The 18,951-nt window shown below is 38.0% G+C and overlaps 1 pseudogene; it reads left to right on the plus strand.

The window, feature by feature from the left end:
• The first annotated feature begins 7,843 nt into the window (after nt 1–7,843).
• On the plus strand, nt 7,844–7,944 carry LOC128286249 (small nucleolar RNA R71; annotated as a pseudogene).
• Nucleotides 7,945–18,951: the final 11,007 nt, after the last annotated feature.

An 18,951-nucleotide genomic window follows, 5' to 3' on the forward strand; every position in this document is an offset into this window, starting at 1 on the left:
CAAATCCACCTTAGCCGAAACTTGACTCATCTTCATGCCTCATCACCACAACATCAAACATCAACCAAGAAGACAACACCCATGGCCGAATATCATCTCCATCTCATAGCAAAGATTTAAACCATGGGCTAGGTAGAACTCAAACTAACAACTAAAAACATGCATGAATCTCAAGGACAACATCAAACATACCTTAGTCTAGCAAACCACCATAGCTGATTTTCTCAAGCTCTTCCCCTTCCTTTCTTTCCTCTATTCGGCCAAAGATGTTCAAGAATGAACGCTTTTTTTTTTGTTTTCTTTCTTCAATTCACGGCAATGGGGGGGGGGGGGAACATGGATGAGACAATTTTTTTTCATCATCATTTACCTTTCCATCATTATTTTATTACCCATACTCCTTATTTTATTTTTCCTAACATAAACCATTATCACAACATGTTTTATGACATGTTTTGCCCATCACCCTTTGTCATGGCCGGCCACTAATAATTAAATGGGGGAAATTGACATGCAAGTCCACCCCTTTGATTACATGCACTAATAGATCCTTATAGATTAACCTATCATATTTCGAAAGTGTCACATATAAGTCCTATTGACTAATTTCACATGCAATTTACTAAATCGAAGCTTAAAACTTTCACACATTCATAATCACATATTTTAGACAATAAATATCATATTCAAATAATTTGGTGACTCGGTTTAGCGGTCCCGAAACCGCTTTTCGACTAGGGTCACTTTAGGGCTGTCACAAATTTCTTACTCCCTGTTCTGTGTGTACCCTTTCTTCCTCCTCTAGGGTGTATTTATAGGCTTTAGAATGCCTAAGAACCCTCAAAATTATCCTTTTCCGCATTGGACTCAACTTGGGCTCAGTAGGGACAAGCCCGTGTAACACGCCCATGTGCAATTACTTCAAGCCATGCTCGAGCCTACCAAATTGACACGGCTGTGTGGTCTACCCGTGTGAGGAGGTCCAGGCCGTGTTGATTTCGTACTTTGGCCCATTTTCTCCGATTTTAGCCCTTTTCTTGTTTCTTTCACTCTCTTATGCTCTCCTAAGTATAAAACATGAAATTAAAGCATTAGGAGCATTGAATTCACCAATTCTAAGAGAAAATCATCCATAAAATTCGTTAAACATGGGGTAAAAATGTATAAATTATGGTTTATCAAATACCCTCACACTTAAGCATTTTCTTGTCCTCAAGCAAAATTCTCAACTCATAATCAAAATAAATTCTTCTCAATTTATAATTTCTATTGATAATATCTCAAAATAATCCATAGGTAATCATACATTTAGAATTCAACTAAAAGAACATAAAAGTTTCAAACATTCCAAGTTGAGTATTTAATCATGCAAATATAGGTGTTTCTCCTCATTTAAGTAATTACCTTTGATTTGGAATATCACAGAGTTTCACATCCTTACTAAAGATTCACTCAAATCACTCGAGGTGTTTTAAGGACAATAAATGAAGCACTCAATAGTCAATAACGAAAAGTCATTATCATAGGCTTGCATGAAAATCAAATCTCCACCACTGATAAATTGAGATGAAACATCAATCAAAAGGTCTTTAGAGGATTGTAATGAAGCTTGGTTAGGGGGTGTGGTCACAAGCTGAAAGAAATGGTTAGAATCGAGATTGAATTGAAAAATTGCCTATTTAGACAAAGAGTTAATCATCACTTACGTACAACAGAGCTGTTTCTCAGAATATGAAATTACTAATGTATATACATAGTTTTTTTTTTTCAAAAACAAATTAAATAACATAGACTAACTATTAAGAACAAGACATAGCTAAGCAATTTATTCAACTCAAATCTCGACAAAAATAGGGATTAATTTAGGGGATTTCAACAATAATGGGTTAAGGGTTAATATTAAGGGTAATACAAGAAATGGCTTGTTAGGCTCAAGGGGGTTTACTAGGGGTTAATCGTGGAGGTAGGCTTTTCATGGCATGAATGAGTTAATCCTAAGTGCCTTAATCATTTTGACATATCAAATCAAATGGTGTGGTCTCGAGATGCATAATCAAGTAAGTTCTAGAATAACAGTTCAATACTGGCGCACTCAAAGCAATAATAAAAGTGAGCATGAAAGAATTAATCGATGCTCAAAAGGCTCAAAAATCTCACAAAAATTATGGCTTTTTGATGTTTAAACTTGTGAATTCCAACTCAAAGTAATAACTAAACTTTGGAGAAACAACCTAAGATTTTAAATCCTTAAAAATCAACTTATCATGCTTGATTCTCTAATGTCTTGAGGTTTAAACAATCAATGCATAAATGCCTATGTTTTAATTCAAGATATATCAATCATCATCATAAATCAATCAAAATTTATCCTAAATATGATATGAGAGCTTTCCAATAGAACAAGGCAGTCATTCAGGGATTTTTCTGATAATGAAATAAATATCCCCCTGCACTTAAGATGTACATTGCCCTCAATGTACAAAGATAGATATTAGAATAAAAATAAGATAGGGAGAGGAGTGAAACTTCTTGAGTTGAAATTGGATGAAATTCCTGGATTAGCAAGAGTGAGTTGCTGGGAATACAACTGGAGGATAAACATGATTCTGAAGGACAAAAGGATAATTGGGGGAATAATTTGATAGTAAGCATAAAGATAAGCCATTTTAAAAACATACGAATATTCAAAAATAAATAAAATAAAATAGATAATCTAAAAAAAATTTAAATGGCACTGCCGGTTCACACACCCGTGTGGATCGTGTCCCACCCGTGCTTGTCCCGAAGTGAGATGTCATCACACGGTCTTCGGGCACGCCCGTGTGTGATGTGGGTCGCTTCTCCCAAGGTCGTGTAGCTCTGCGCACACTCGTGTTATTTTGACAGTTTTGTCCACAGGTGATAGACACAGGCGTGTTGCACACCCGTGTGCATTTGGCAGCTTTGACCACGGCCAGGTCGCACGCCCATGGCCACTTATCGCATCCCATGTCGGGGAAGATAACTTTTAACCTATTTTCGCTCGGCCGTCTTGTACAGTCGTGTTTCCATCAGTGGTGGTCACATGACCTTAAGCACGGCCGTGTGATCGGTCATGTGGAGTTAGGAACCTGTGCTTGAAAGACTCTGTTAGTGACCTAGATGTTTGAAAATTGAAATTTAAATAATTTAAAACCGTTAGTACCTGGGTTGCCTCCCGAGAAGCACTTGTTTATAGTCTAAGCTTGACTATTACCTTGTTGGTTTATTCAAGGTGGTTTGTGGAGTCGTAGCTCCTCTCCATCGTCTTTAAAATTCTCCACGTTATAAAGTTTGAGACGATATCCATTTACTTTGAAAGTACCGTGTGATGAGTGACTTACCTCTATTGTGCCATATGGAAAAACAGATTGAATTACGAAAGGTCCTGACCATCGTGATTTAAGTTTCCCAGGAAACAATTCGAGTCTTGAGTTGTATAGGAGGACAAGATCTCCAACTTCAAATTGTTTTCGTTGCTTTAAACGATTGTCATGGCGCCACTTTGTTGCTTCCTTGTATAAGCGTGAGTTTTCGTATGCATTGGCTCGCCACTCATCAATTTTGTTCAGCTGCATCAACCTATTTTTTCCTGCAAGTTCGGGATCACGGTTTAGAAATTTAATAGCCCAAAAACCTTTATGCTCTAGTTCGAATGGTAGATGACAAATTTTTCCATAAACAAGTCTGTACAGTGATGTCCCTATGGGGGTCTTAAAAGCAGTTCTGTAAGCCCATAAGGCATCATCTACTTTCATTGCCCAATCTTTTTTGTTTGATTCTACTGTTTTTTCAAGTATCCATTTGATTTCTCGGTTTTCCACTTCAACTTGTCCATTAGTTTGAGGATGGAATGGGGTGGTTGTTCTATGATGAACTTCGTATTTCTTAAGAGTTTTTTCAAATTAGGTATTACAAAAATGAGTGCCCCTGTCACTGATAATTGCTCTAGGCATTCTGAATCTCGAGAAGAGTTTCTTTAAGGAAAGGTACTACCATTCTAGCATCATTAGTAGGTAGAGCTTGGGCTTTCACCCATTTGGACATATAGTCAACTGCTACTAAGATGTATTTATTCCCAAATGAACTGGGGAATGGGCCTATGAAATCGATACCCCAAACGTCAAATATTTCATTTGAAAGCATATAGTTTTGAGGCATTTCATCATGTTTAGATATGTTACTTATCAGTTGGCATTTGTCACAGGAAGTAACATACCATTTAGCGTCTTTAAATAATGAGGGCCAGTAAAAACCTGATTCAAGTATTTTATGTGCGGTCTTAGTTCCACTATAGTGTCCTCCAGTTGGCCCTTAGTAGCAATGTTCCAGTATTTTTTATGTTTCTGACCTTATAACGCATCTTCTAATGACTTGATCTGCACACCTGCGAAAAAGAAATGGGTCGTCCTAAAAGTTGCTTTTGACATCATGAAAGAATCGCTTCTTTTGATGGTGTGTTAACCCTTTTGGAATATTGTTAGTGGCTAAAAAATTCGCGATGTCTGCAAACTACGGTACCTGGGAGTCAGATATAGTGAAAAATTGTTCTTCAGAAAACGAATCATTTATTTCAGCTTCATCTAGTTCTTTGGTATTGCAGTTCTCAAGCCTGGACAGATGATCAGCCGCGAGATTTTCAGCTCCTTTCTTATCCTGAATTTCCAAGTCAAATTCCTGCAATAGGAGAATTCGTCGAATGAGTTGAGGTTTTGCATCAGTTTTAGTTAAAAGGTAGCGAAGGGCGGAATGGTCAGTGTAAACAACAACTTTAGACAATATGAGATATGATCGAAATTTATCAAATGCAAAAACCACAGCTAGCAATTCTTTTTTCGTAGTAGTATAATTCTCTTGTGCAGCTGTCAAAGTTTTGCTAGCATAATAGATAGGTTGAAAATGCTTGTCTCTTCGTTGTCCCAATACTGCACCTACTACAAATTCACTCGCATCACACATTAATTCAAATGGTAAGTTCCAATCAGGTGCAATTATAATTGGAGCATTAATTAATTTATCCTTTAAAGTATTAAATGCTTCTAAGCATTCCAGATTGAAATTAAAAGGTATATCATTTTCTAGCAATTTAGTCAAAGGCTTAGCTATTTTAGCAAAATCCTTAATAAATCGTCTATAAAAACCAGCATGTCCTAAAAAGCTTCTAATAGCCTTAACCGAACTAGGAGGGGGTAACTTTTCGATTGTTTCTATTTTAGATTTGTCCACCTTAATCCCTGTACTAGAAATTTTATGCCCTAACACAATATCTTCTTGGACCATGAAGTGACATTTCTCTCAGTTAAGCACAAGATTTGTTTCCTCACATCTTATTAAAACTCGTTTTAAATTTTTAAGGCAGAGATGGAAAGAGTTACCGAATATCGAGAAATTGTCCGTAAATACTTCCATTATATCTTCCACGAGTTCGTCAAAGATAGCCATCATACAGCGCTGAAAAGTGGCAGGAGCATTACATAATCCAAAAGGCATTCTACGATAAGCGAACATACCATATGGGCATGTGAGAGCTATTGGGATTTGGAAGTAACCAGAGAGTGCATCTAGAAAGTAGTAGTACATATGCCCGGATAATCTTTCCAACATTTGGTCAATGAATAGCAAGGGGAAGTGATCTTTTCTTGTGGCATCATTCAGTTTCCTGTAGTCAATGCAAACTCTCCATCCTGTGACTGTCCTTGTTGGGATTAATTCATTCTTCTCGTTGGTCACAACCGTCATGCCTCCTTTCTTGGGGACAACCTGCACTGGACTTACCCAAGAACTGTCAAAAATAGGATAAATAATTTCAGCATCTAGAAGTTTAATTACCTCGGCTTTAACAACTTCCTTCATGTTAGGGTTCAGTTTTCTTTGAGCTTGCACATACGGTTTATATTCATCTTTCATCAAAATTTTATGGGTGCAAAAAGAAGGGCTGATTCCTTTAATGTCATAAATGTTCCATGCTATGGCCTTTTTGTGTTCTTTTAATACTTGGATTAATTTCTCTTTTTCTTTAGGTTGCAAGTTAGAAGTAATAATAACTGGTAATGTAGAATTATTTCCAAGGAATGCGTATTCCTAGTGGCTTGGTAATTGTTTAAGTTCCAGTTTGGGAGGCTCTTAAATAGAAGGTTTTTGCTTAAGGTCATTGTTTATCTTAACGCCCTCATATTCTACTTGTCTTGAAGAATGCTCATTAGTTTCATCATCTATCTCCTCTTCTTGAGCTAGATATAGTTCTGTCATGTCTTTCTGTACAATTTCCTGAAAAGAGTCTTGAGTAGTATGATCAATAGAGTCAATAAAATAACATGAGTCATCTTGCTCCCTAGAAAACCTCATAGCATCATAAATTTTAAAAAAAATCTCCTCATCACCCACTCTAAGTACCAATTTGCGTCTCCCACATCGATTACAGCCCTAGCAGTGGCTAAAAATAGGCACCCTAAAATTAAGGGCACTTCCACATCTTTATCCATATCAAGCACAAAAAAGTCAACAGGAAATATGAATTTATCTACTTTCACAAGTTCGTCTTTTATAATACCCCTATGATATTTAACAAATCTATCGACTAATTGAATACTCATCCTAGTAGGTTTAGGTTCCCCAAGACAAAGTTGTTTGAACATTTTATATGGCATCAAATTAATGCTTGTGCCTAAATCAGCTAGTGCTTTTTCAACATTCAGACTACCAATTAAGCAAGGGATAGTAAAACTTCTTGGATCTTTCAGTTTGGTTGGCAGCTTGTTTTGGAGTATTGCTGAGCACTCATTGTTGAGTGCTACTGTAGATAAGTCTTCTAACTTCCTTTTATTTGTTAGAAGCTCCTTCAAAAATTTTGTGTATGTAGGCATCTACGAGATGGCTTCAACAAAAGGTAAGTTGATATGTAATTGCTTAAAAAGTTCAAGAAACTTATCGAATTGTGCATCAATGCGATCTTTTTTTAATTTTGCTGGGTATGGAACTGGTGGTTTATATTCCTTCGGCACTGGGTTGTCACTATTTTCGTGATTTTCTTCCCCCCTTTCACTTGTCATGGATTCTTATGTTAGCTTCTTTTCAGATTCCATTAACACTTTCCCACTCTTTAGTGTAACTACTTTTACATGCTCTTTTGATTTGGTGTTACTAGGTAAACTTCCTAGTGGTCTTTCCGAAATTAGTTTGGACAGCTGGCCTATCTACGTATCGAGCCCTCGGATTGACGCTTGTTGATTTTTAAGTGCCATTTTGGTGTTCTGAAAATGGGTTTCTGATACCGAAATAAACTTTGTGAGCATCTCTTCAAGTTTCGGTTTCTTTTCCTGTTCATAGGGTGGTTGTTGGTAGCCTGGAGGTGGTCGCTGATTTCCTTGGCCTCCCCATGAGAAATTTGGGTGGATCCTCCAACCTGCATTATAAGTGTTACTATATGGATTGTTTTGAGGTCAAGGATCATTACCCATGTAATTTAATTGCTCGTGCCATAAGGTTGGTATTCCGAATGGATTGTTGCACCTCCACTTGCTTCGCACTGCAGTACTGGGTGAACCTGTGAAGAAATAAGAAACCCATCAATTTTCTTATTCAATAGTTCTACCTGATTAGAGAGCATGGTGACCGAATAGACGTTATAAACACCGGCTATTTTCGTTGGCTTTGTCCTCATGACTTGCCACTGATAGTTATTCAATGACATTTCCTCTATGAACTCATAAGCATCTTCAGGTGTTTTATTATTGATAGTTCCACCAACAGTTGCGTCAACTATTTGTCGAGTCGAAGGATTCAGGCTATTATGGAATGTTTTAACCTGGAGCCAAAGTGGTAACCCAAGTGAGGGCACCTTCTCTAAAGGTCCTTGTATCTCTCCCATGCATCATAGAGTATTTCTAAATCCATCTGCACAAAAGAAGAGATATCATTATGTAACTTAGTCATTTTAGCCGGTGAAAAATATTCTAGTAAAAATTTTTCGGTCTTTTGTTCCCAAGTAGTAATTGACCCTCGTGGTAACGAGTTCAACTACTGTTTAGCTTTGTTCCTCAAGGAAAAAGGGAATAACCGAAGACGAATGGCATCATCAGAAATGCCATTAATTTTAAATGTATCACATAGTTCCAAAAAGTTTGCTAAGTGAGCGTTGGGATCTTCATCCTGCAAACCATCAAACTGAACAAACTGTTGTATCATTTGAATTGTGTTAGGTTTCAGTACAAAAGTATTTGCAGCTACAGCAGGTCTAACTATGCTTGATTCAATTCCTGTTAAAGAAGGTTTGGCATAATCATACATAGTGCGTGGGGCAGGATTTTGATTAGCCGCAATTGTAGGAGGTAGCTGATTGTCTTGGTTTTCAGCCATCTCTTCGGTTGGGGGTTGAGTATCGTCTTCTTTCTCGTTCTCTGTGTATCTTAGGCTCCACTTTATTTCTCTTTGGTTTCTGCGAATTGTGCGATCGATTTCTTCGTTAAAAAGTAGTGGTCCTGACTAGTTTCTTCTAGTCACAAACTATAAAAACCAGCCAGAAGAAGGAAAAAGAAAATTAGTAAATTAGAATAAAATTAAAAATGAATTAGATTGCAAGAAAAATAAATGGCTAAAGTAATAAAAATTGAGTGTTCCTAATATTTTCGATCCCTGACAACGGCGCAAAAAACTTGATCGCGTGATTTCGTGATAGGTTTTAAATATTTATAATTAATCGTTCTTGAAACTAACTATTATCACAATGTAGGCAAGTGTACCTATCAAACAGTAGTATAGTTTTAGCAAGAGGTTATCGAACCCAAATGAACTAAAAGTACTAGTAATGACTGTCTTTTTATTATCTAACCTAAGAATAAAGAGGTTTTGTTTTAACTAACTAATTATCTAAACTAAGAATTCACAGAGAATAGAATTGGGGAATTGCTTTTGGGAAAATCGATTGAATTAAGACAATACCTAAGAAAAATTCACCTAGACTGTACTTGTTATTCCGGCTCCGAATCGAACAATTTATTCATTTAACTTGTTCCATAGAGATCCCTAAGTTATGTTATTATCCCTATTCAAGACTAATAACGTCTAATCCCTAGATTGAATAATTGAGGCCTTTCTCTATTTAACACCCTAGGGTTGCATTAACTCAATCTATGGATCCCCCTATTAGGTTTCACCCTAATCCGGCAAAATCTTGTCACCCTATGTCTAGGCGCGCAATCAAATCCACTTAATTATGAAAAATGTACTCTTAGATAAGGTCTAGTCTTCCTCTGAATAAGAGCTTATCTTGAATCAGTATCTTGGGATATCAAAACAAGAATTAAGAACACATAATTAAGAACAAGTTAAATATTTATCATACGATTCAGAAAATAATAACAATATTCGTCTTAGGTTTCATTCCCCTTAGGTATTTAGGGGATTTAGTTCATAACTAAATAAGAAAACATCTCATAATAATAAAGAATACAAAACATAAAGAAAACCCAATACTCCTGAAGGGGAAATTAAGGAGAGATCTCCATCTTGATAATGAATTCGACTTCTAAAATGGATCATTCGGCTTCCTTGGAGTAATTCCTTACTCCCTATTCTGTGTGTCCCCTGTCTTCCTCCTCTAGGGTGTATTTATAGGCTTTGGAATGCCTAAGAGCCCTCAAAATTAGCCTTTTCCGAATTGGACTCAACTTGGGCTCGGCAGGGACACGCCCGTGTGTGATTACTTCAGGCCATGCTCGAGCCTGCCAAATTGACACAGCAGTGTGGTCTGCCCATGTGAGGAGGTCCAGGCCGTGTTGATTTCTTACTTTGGCCCATTTTTTTCGTTTTTGGCCCGTTTCTCGTTTCTTTCGCTCTCCTATGCTCTCTTAAGTATAAAACATGAAATTAAAGCATTAGGAGCATCGAATTCACCAATTTTAAGGGAAAATCATCCATAAAATGTGTTAAACATGGGGTAAAAATATGTATAGATTACGGTTTATCAATAATGGGTTCAGACTTGGCACCTAAAACAGGAGAAAAGGTTGTCATCATCCATAGTCACTTAAAAGCAACACAGGACCAACAGAAATCATATATAGATTTGAAAAGGAAAGAACTCTCTTTTGAAATAGGAGATAAAGTATTTTTGAAGGCCTCTCCATGGAAAAAGATTATATGTTTTGTCAAAAGAGAAAATTGAATTCGAGGTTTGTAGGATCGTATGAGGTTTTAGAAAAGATTGGACCAGTAGCGTAACAATTGGCTTTGCCTCTTGAGTTATCAAAGATCAAAAATATGCTCCATGTATCAATGTTCAGCAGATATAGATCCAACCCTGATCACATGATACAGATTGAATAACTTGAGGTTGAATCGAACCTGTCTTATTGTAACACCCCACACCCGAGTCATACACTGGGACAGGATACGAGGCATTACCTTATTTAAACACATGCATTCCAACGTTTTCGAATCATTAAGACTTGATCAAACTTAAAACCTTTTTTTTTCAAACTTTTTTTGAAGTTCTTTAACATGGGCCTATGAGGCCTCAAACATCCATTCGAAACCATTGAAGACCAGTTCGGGTCCTTAACCAACTTTAGGAAATTAACACTTGAAAATAGGGCACACGCCCATGTGGTCTTTATGACATGGCCGTGCTGATGGCCCATGTAACACACACGACCTAAGCATCTATGGACACGCCCGTGTCCCATATCTGTGTGAATTTAATTCCAAATTTGAGCCTACAAGGGTTTTCACATGGCCTGACACACACCTGTGTCTGTAGCCAGTGTCCCTCACACAGCCACGACACGCCCGTGTCCTAGACCGTGTCTAAAAGCCTTGACATTCTATTTTTGATGTTAACATCCAATAAGGGGCACACGGCCAAGGCACACGCCCGTCGCTATAAGCCGTGTGAAGGCTGAGACACACGGATGCATCTCTGCCCGTGTGTTTACTACCATGCATACTGACTTGTAATTTTTACATGCAGGGGACACACGGCTGGACAACATGCCCGTGTGTCTACCCGTGTGGTCAATATAAGGCTATCTACCAAGTCTTTGCCACCCTGAGACACAATTTAACACCAACCGACACATGAATGTCTAAATTAATATAATTTAACAACCAAACAACATAGCTAAGGCCTAAATACAATTCATGTACTCAACCATACCAACAATTTCACATCCATGAAAGACTACTTTGCATTCATATAATAACTTTCAATGTTCCTCATTTTTCATGACCTTATATAAAATGAGTCAAATATTGAAGTAATCTAACACATTTGGCCCCAAAACAATGTGAGACTAAAACAAAATCAAAGGGTCTTATACATGCCATAATCAAAATTTAAGAACTAATTATACCAAGTGCTTCAAATGATAGTGTGATCGATGCCTCCGACGTTTGTTGATCCAAGAGCCAATTAGACGGCACTATAAGAAAATGGAAAGAAATGGGGTAAGCATAAAGCTTAGTAAGTTTCATGAAAATAAATATAACAACAACTTTACCATTAATCATCATGCACATAAAACAAAAGTAGGCGTAAGCAAAACTTACTCGTCCCTATCCAACAATTCACATATCACATACTAACCTCACATCTTATACATTTCAAATAGGTACCTGTACACTCACAACATGGTAATACTTTTCTCATTTAAATTAAACTGTAACTCTCGCCGTTGAACCATTTGAAATACTATCAGACATTCACTAAGCCTCAGACACAGGGTATAATGCTGATACCATGTCCCAGATATAGTCTTACACTAACTCATCCATTAAGTCGATGCCATGTCCCAAACATGGTCTTATACTGACTCTAACATATCCGTACCGAAGCCATGTCCCAGACATGATTTTACACTAACACATCTTGTAGTCGATGCATGTCCCAGACATGTCTTAACATCTTGTAGTCGATGCATGTCCCAGACATGTCTTACACTGGCTTACATCTCGAGGCCGCCCATGCATGTCCCAGACATGTCTTACACTAGCTCTCGTCTCAATGTCGATGCCATGTCCTAGACATGGTCTCACACTGGCTCTCATAATGTGGCCGATGCATGTCCCAAACATGTCTTACACTAGCACACAATTAACCCGAATGTCATGGCATGAATATCCGATTTATTTCCTAAGTTTCAAACGGGAGTTCTACTATCTCAATATTCATCATACATAATTATTTCCACAAACAAGCATTTTATGCTATATCAATTCAAACACATATAATAACAATGTAGTTGTATTATTTACATACAACTTACCTCAGATTACAAATGTAGTCGACTAGCTCGGCTTAGTCTACTTGCTTCGCTTTTCCCCGGCCAAGGCCCAGATTTTGTAATTCTTGATCTAAAATGATAGAAATTCATTTATCTCATCAGCAATATACTCTAGAAACTCGAAAATTCATAGTTGGGCAAAATGACCGTTTTACCCCTAGACTTTCACAAAATGACCATTTTACCCCTAGGTCTGAAAATTGATTTTAATCATATTTTCTCACTAACCAAGCCTAGCCGATCACTTTTTATATTAAAATTAGCCCACAATTCTCATTATTTCACACATTTATCACCTATTTTACAACTTATGCAAAATGGTACTTAGTTAGGGTTTTCATGGAAACTACTTCACAAAAGTTGTTTATTACACTACCATAACTCATTTTCTTCCATAAAATTTTAGAAAACAACATGAACACACTCATGGTAAAACCCTAGACTTTCAACCATTTTGCAAAATAGTCCCCTCATTTGAAAGCTCATGTTACAAGGGTTCTAAAAGTACAAAAATCATCAAGAAAAACCATCGAGATCACTTACTTGTAGAGAGATTAAGTAGCTGAAATTTTCAAGCTTCAAAACCCTCATATGGCTGATGTTTTCGGTCAAGAAGAATATAGGAAAATGGATGATATCATCCTATGTTTATTTTATTTTCTTTTTAGTGAAAAAGTCACCAACTTCACCTAACATTTGACTAAGTTAAAATCCTTGTCTCATGGCTGGCCAAGCACTATTTTAGGGATTAATTTCACTTTAAAAACCCCCAATTTATGGTACATGACAATTTAACTCCCTTAGCTATCAAATTAAAACTTTTGAACTTTATGCGATTTAGTCTTTTTTCGCGATTCAGCTCACAAACGCTAAAATTAATTCACCAAAATTTTCATGCATCTTTATAAACATGTCATCACACATAAAATAATATTAAAAATAATTTCTCTAACCTCGGGTTAGTGGTTCTGAAACCACTGTTTCGGCTAGGCCCAAAATCGGGCTGTTACAATTCTCCCCCTAGGGGTTTTCGTCCCCGAAAATCTTACCAGTAAATAGGTTCGAGTATTGGTCTCTCATAGTCTCTTCGAGTTCCCATGTGGCTTCTTTGACCCCATGTCTATGCCATAATACCTTAACCAGTGTTATGCTCTTATTCCTCAATTGTTTGACCTCCCGAGCCAAAATTTTAACCGGCTCTGCGCCATAAGTCATGTCTGAGCTAATCTCAACCTCTATTGGCGCGATCACATGCCAAGGATCCGATCTATATCGACATAACATGGACACATCAAACACGTCATGAATCTTTTCTAACTCTGATGGCAACACTAATCGGTATGCTACCGGTCTAATTCTCTCAGTCAACTCATAAGGTCCAATAAACCGTGGACTTAATTTGCCTCCTTCCGAATCGGATAACCTTCTTCAACGGGGATACTTTCAAAAACACTTTATCCCCGACTTGAAACTCGATTTCTTTCTATTTTAAATCCACACAGGATTTCTGTCTATCCTAAGCGACGGTAACACCCCAAACCCGAGACCATCGCCGGTGTCGGACACGAGGGGTTAACAAGCCAAGTTCACATGTTTTGCCCACCAATTTGACATTTCCAGTCAGGCTGGAAAACTGCGTCACTGTCGCCTTAAAAATCATATCTCGAGTTTAAAAACTCGGAAACTGGTTTTGTAAATTTTCCCTGAATTTAGACTCATATATCCATCCATGGATTTATTTCTAGGATTTTTGGTCGGGCCAATTGGTACAGTTTATTAGTTAAAGTCACCCATGTTACAGGGATCGACTGCTCTGACCTTCGCGCGGTATAACTTGAATATCTCTCTGTACAGGGATTTAATGCTGGTTTCGTTTGTTCCTAATGAAACTAGACTCAAAATGGAATCTGTACATATAAGGTATGTCTCCTAATTCTTTTTGGATAATTTATAGTAAATTTTTAAAGTTGCAACAGGGAACCCAGAAACTGTTCTGGCCCTGTCTCACAATAGCTTTAATATCTCTTAACATGTAACTCCTATGACCATTTCGTTTCTTCCATATGAAAATAGACTCATCAAGGTTCATTTACATAGCTTATTCACTATTTAATTCCATTCCTACGAATTTTGGTGATTTTTCACATTCACGTCACTGCAGCTGGCAGCATCTGTTTTAAGGTAGGTCTTACCTATTTGGTAGTCTCCATGAACCAACTAGTCTTGCCATACATAGGTTCATATATGATCATTTTAACCATGCCAATGGCTGATCATATGACCAACATTCCCATTTCCAAGCCATAGCCACATCATGACACCAAATATATACATACAAACCACAATTATTCTAAGTTCATGTTTCCTTTTCGAGCCATTTTCGCATGGCCGTATATACTTACATCACAACATATTTAACAAACAAGGGTAGTCCTATACATGCCATCTCAAGTTCAACCAAAATTTATACCAAAATGGAGGCTTGATAGTGTGGATGACTTCGACTTCAACGATCCCAAATCCGATTGCTTGAGCGAAATCTAGAAAACCGAGAGCCAAAGCAACGGGTAAGCATTTTATGCTTAGTAAGTCTCAAGGAATATAATCAACTCTAATTACAGCAATACATTCACATAACCAAATGCATCATTTCATTAATACACATTCTTACTTCACACTTCATCATTATATAATTTCACAAAGTATCAATCAATTCAATAACTGAAGTTCATTAGTCGATTGAGCGAATGTTGCTCAAACATGTCGACTTTCCAATGCACATATATACGTACCTCATTCTTTGGGCTTTTTGAGTGTACTCATTGAATTTATTACAGCAACCAACACTCACCTCCAGCCCAAGATTCTTCGGAACATAACCGGATATAACCATGTGCACAAATGCCTTCGGGTCTTAGCCCGGATAGAATGTCTCGCATTTAATGCCTTCGGTCTTAGTCCGGATGTAGCCACTAGCACAATTGCCTTCGGGTCTTAACCCGGATATAATTTTCCAGCATAATTGTCTTCGAGATTTAGCCCGGATATCATTCAATTTCCCATGAACACATACATCAATTATCATTGGACATACATAATTCATTTTCGTTACTAAGGCTCAAACGCAATTATAGTCACAAGCATATTCGCCCGGGACTTAGCCCGGTAGAATTCAAATACTCATGCATACATAATCAATAATCAATACACATTCATACTTTATTTCACATAATTCAAGTAGGGTCACTTCTTGAGGACTTACCTCGGATGTTGTCGAACGGCTTTTTCGGCTATTCGATCACTTTCTCCTTCCCTTGTCCAATTGTGGCCCTCTAAGCTCTTGAGCTAATTCAAACAAATTCAATTTATTAAAACCTCATTGTGCTAGCTTATGGCGAATATGACAAGGAGTTTAAATGGTCATATGGCCACCCTTTAGCTTGAATACACAACGGTCATGCACATTTTATACTACATCAAGCAATTCAATACAATTTATTCGAGCATCAAGGAAATGCTAAGGCCTTCAATAGGCTACCCAAGGCCGAATATTCATGTACATGTTGAGGTCAATTTTGCACTTAATACCTCACAAAACAGCATGCAATTTACTAATTAATGCTTTGCACATTGTGGCCCAAAACTTATAATATAGCATCAAGCACTTATATGTGTGCTAGGTCAATTGTGCTTGCAATTTCACAAGCATTCTTCCACATCTTCTTCTTTAAACCAATTTATTCATCACTTAGTTCATAACCAAAACATAATGTGCAATCATATATATGCATATATGAGCGTGGCAATTTCAAGGTGTCCATAGCCATCCAAAACACAAATTTTAACTAACATGCAAGAAGCATGAATCATGCTCAAGAATGCATCATGGCGAATATGACAATCATGCTCCTTTTCAACTTCAATCATGATAAAACAAAAAGAAAGCTCAAAATCTTACTCATGAGTAGACAATCCATCATTGCATGCATCATCATCAAGCTTCACACTTAGCATGCAATGGCTTTATCACCATAACAACTTTGGCCAAATGCCATTTCCATGGCATAACAAAGATTTGAGCCATGGCTAACATGCACATCAAATTAGCAACCAAAACATGCATGAAACTCCCAACACAACCTCATACATACCTTACTCTTGTTGCAAGTTTAGCCAAATTTCCTTCTAGATCTCTTCTAAACAAAGAAAATGAAGCAAAATCCTTTCTTCTTCCTTAGTATTTTCGCCAAAGAAGAGAAAAATAGGTGAACAAAATTTTTCTTTGCTTCTCTTTCACTCACGGCAAAAGGGGGAAGGATGAGCAAATTTTTGATTTTTTTGTTTCTCTTCCTACATGCTTAATTTTTTTTATCATTTATCACATCATGCATTAACAAAACATGTCATAACATGTCTTCCTTGCCCATATTCCCTTGTCATGGCCGGCCACTATACCATCCTTGGGGAAATTTGACATGCAAATCCCTTATTTTTGCATGCATGCTCAACTAGTCATCACACATTTCCCCATCATACTTTCAAAGTTTACTACTAGGTCCTTTCTAGTGAAATTCACATTTATAATTCTAAATTGAAACATCAAAATGTCATACACAATTTAACACATATCATAGGCATCAAATTAAATTTTTAATTATTTTTATGCCTCGGTTTTGTGGTCCCGAAACCACATTCCGACTAGGGTCAATTTTGGACTGTCACAACTCTCCCCCACTTAAGAAATTTTCGTCCCCGAAAATCTTACCGATGAATAGGTTTGGATATCGTTCTTTCATAGAGTTCTCGGTCTCCCAAGTAGCTTCTTCTATCCCGTGCTTGAGCCATAACACTTTCACTAGCGGAACCCGCTTGTTTCGCAACTCTTTCACTTCTCGTGATAAGATACGAATCGGTTCTTCCTCATAACTCATATTAGCTTGAATTTCAATTTCTGATGGACTAATCACGTGCGATGGATCGGATCTATAGCGTCAAGCATCAAACGTGAAAGACATCGTGAACCTTTTTGAGTTCGGGGCAAAATCAAGCGATATGCCACTGGACCGACTCGCTCGATATCTCATATGGTCCAATGAACCTCGGGCTCAACTTTCCTTACTACGAACTCGAGTATCTTTTTCCAAGGCGATACCTTGAGAAACACTTTATCACCCACGATACTTGATATCCTTACGCTTCAGATCCGCGCACGACTTCGACGATCGGAGGCTATCTTCAGACTTTCACGGATTACTTTCACTTTCGCTCAGCATCCCTAATCAAATCCACCCGAAAATCTTGCTTTCACCGAGCTCGGTCCAAAACAATGGCGCACGGCATTTACGACCGCATAAGGCCTCGTAGGGTGCCATCTTAATACTTGATTGAAAGTCGTTGTTGTAAGCGAATTCAATCAACGGCAAATACCGCTCCCATGAACCACTAAACTCGAGGACGCAACATCTTAACATATCCTCAAGTATCCGAATTATCCGCCGGATTGACCATCGGTTTGGGGGTGAAAAGCGGTCTGAAATGCAACTTGGTACCCAAAGCTTCTTGCAACTTTTTCCAAAATCGCGAGGTAAATCTCGGATCTCTATCCGACACGATAGAAATAGGCACCCGTGTAATCTCACAATGAGAAACGTACAATTCCGCTAATTTGTCCATTGAAAAATCCGACGACGGGACAAAGTGGGCCGACTTAGTCAATCGATCTACCACGACCCAAACCGCATCCTTCTTACTTGTCGACAATGGCGGTCCGGATACAAAGTCCATTGTGACTCGATCCCATTTCCACTCGGGTATCGTGATTGGTCAAGTAATCAAGGCACCGATGTTCCGCTTTCACTTGTTGACATATTAGACATCTCAAACAAAGTCGGAGATGTCTCGCTTCATACCATGCCACCAAAACCGACGTTTCAATTCATTGTACATCTTCGTACTCCGGGTGGATTGCCATTCGGCTACAATGGGCTTCATTCAGAATTATCGAAATGAGTTCAATTCTTTGGGACACACAGACGACTTTTGAACCTCAAACAATCGTCATCGCCGATTTGAAACTCCGAGTCCTTGTTCGAACACATGCAGCCCGCTTTGCAACCAACTCATCGTCGACTTTTCGAGCTTCTCGAATTTGGTGTGTCAATAATGGTTTGGCTTTCAATTCAGCCACTAACACACCGTCGGATCGGACAGATAAGTGCACATTCATCGCTCGTAAAGTGAATAACGATTTACGACTCAAGGCATCCGCAACCACATTCGCCTTTCCGGGTGATAGTCAATGATCACTCATAATCCTTTAACATGCTCGAGCCAACGTCTTTGTCGCAGATTTAAGTCTCTTTGGGTCATCAAATATTTGAGACTTTTGTGATTCGAGTATACATGGCACCTTTCACCAAATAAGTAATGTCGCCAAATCTTTAAGGCGAATACGATGGCGCCAATTCGAGATCATGAGTCGGATAATTTTTCTCATGTGGCTTTAATTGCCTCGACGATAGGCCACAACTCGACCTTCTTGCATTAATACGCAACCTAACCCAAGTAGAGAGGCGTCGCTATAGATGACAAACTCTTTGCTGCGGACTCGGGTTACACTAGAATTGGGGCTTCGGTCAAATAAGTTTTCATTGAT

The sequence above is a fragment of the Gossypium arboreum genome, chromosome 12 (assembly GCF_025698485.1).
Source record: "Gossypium arboreum isolate Shixiya-1 chromosome 12, ASM2569848v2, whole genome shotgun sequence".
NCBI classification, from domain to species: Eukaryota; Viridiplantae; Streptophyta; class Magnoliopsida; order Malvales; family Malvaceae; genus Gossypium; species Gossypium arboreum.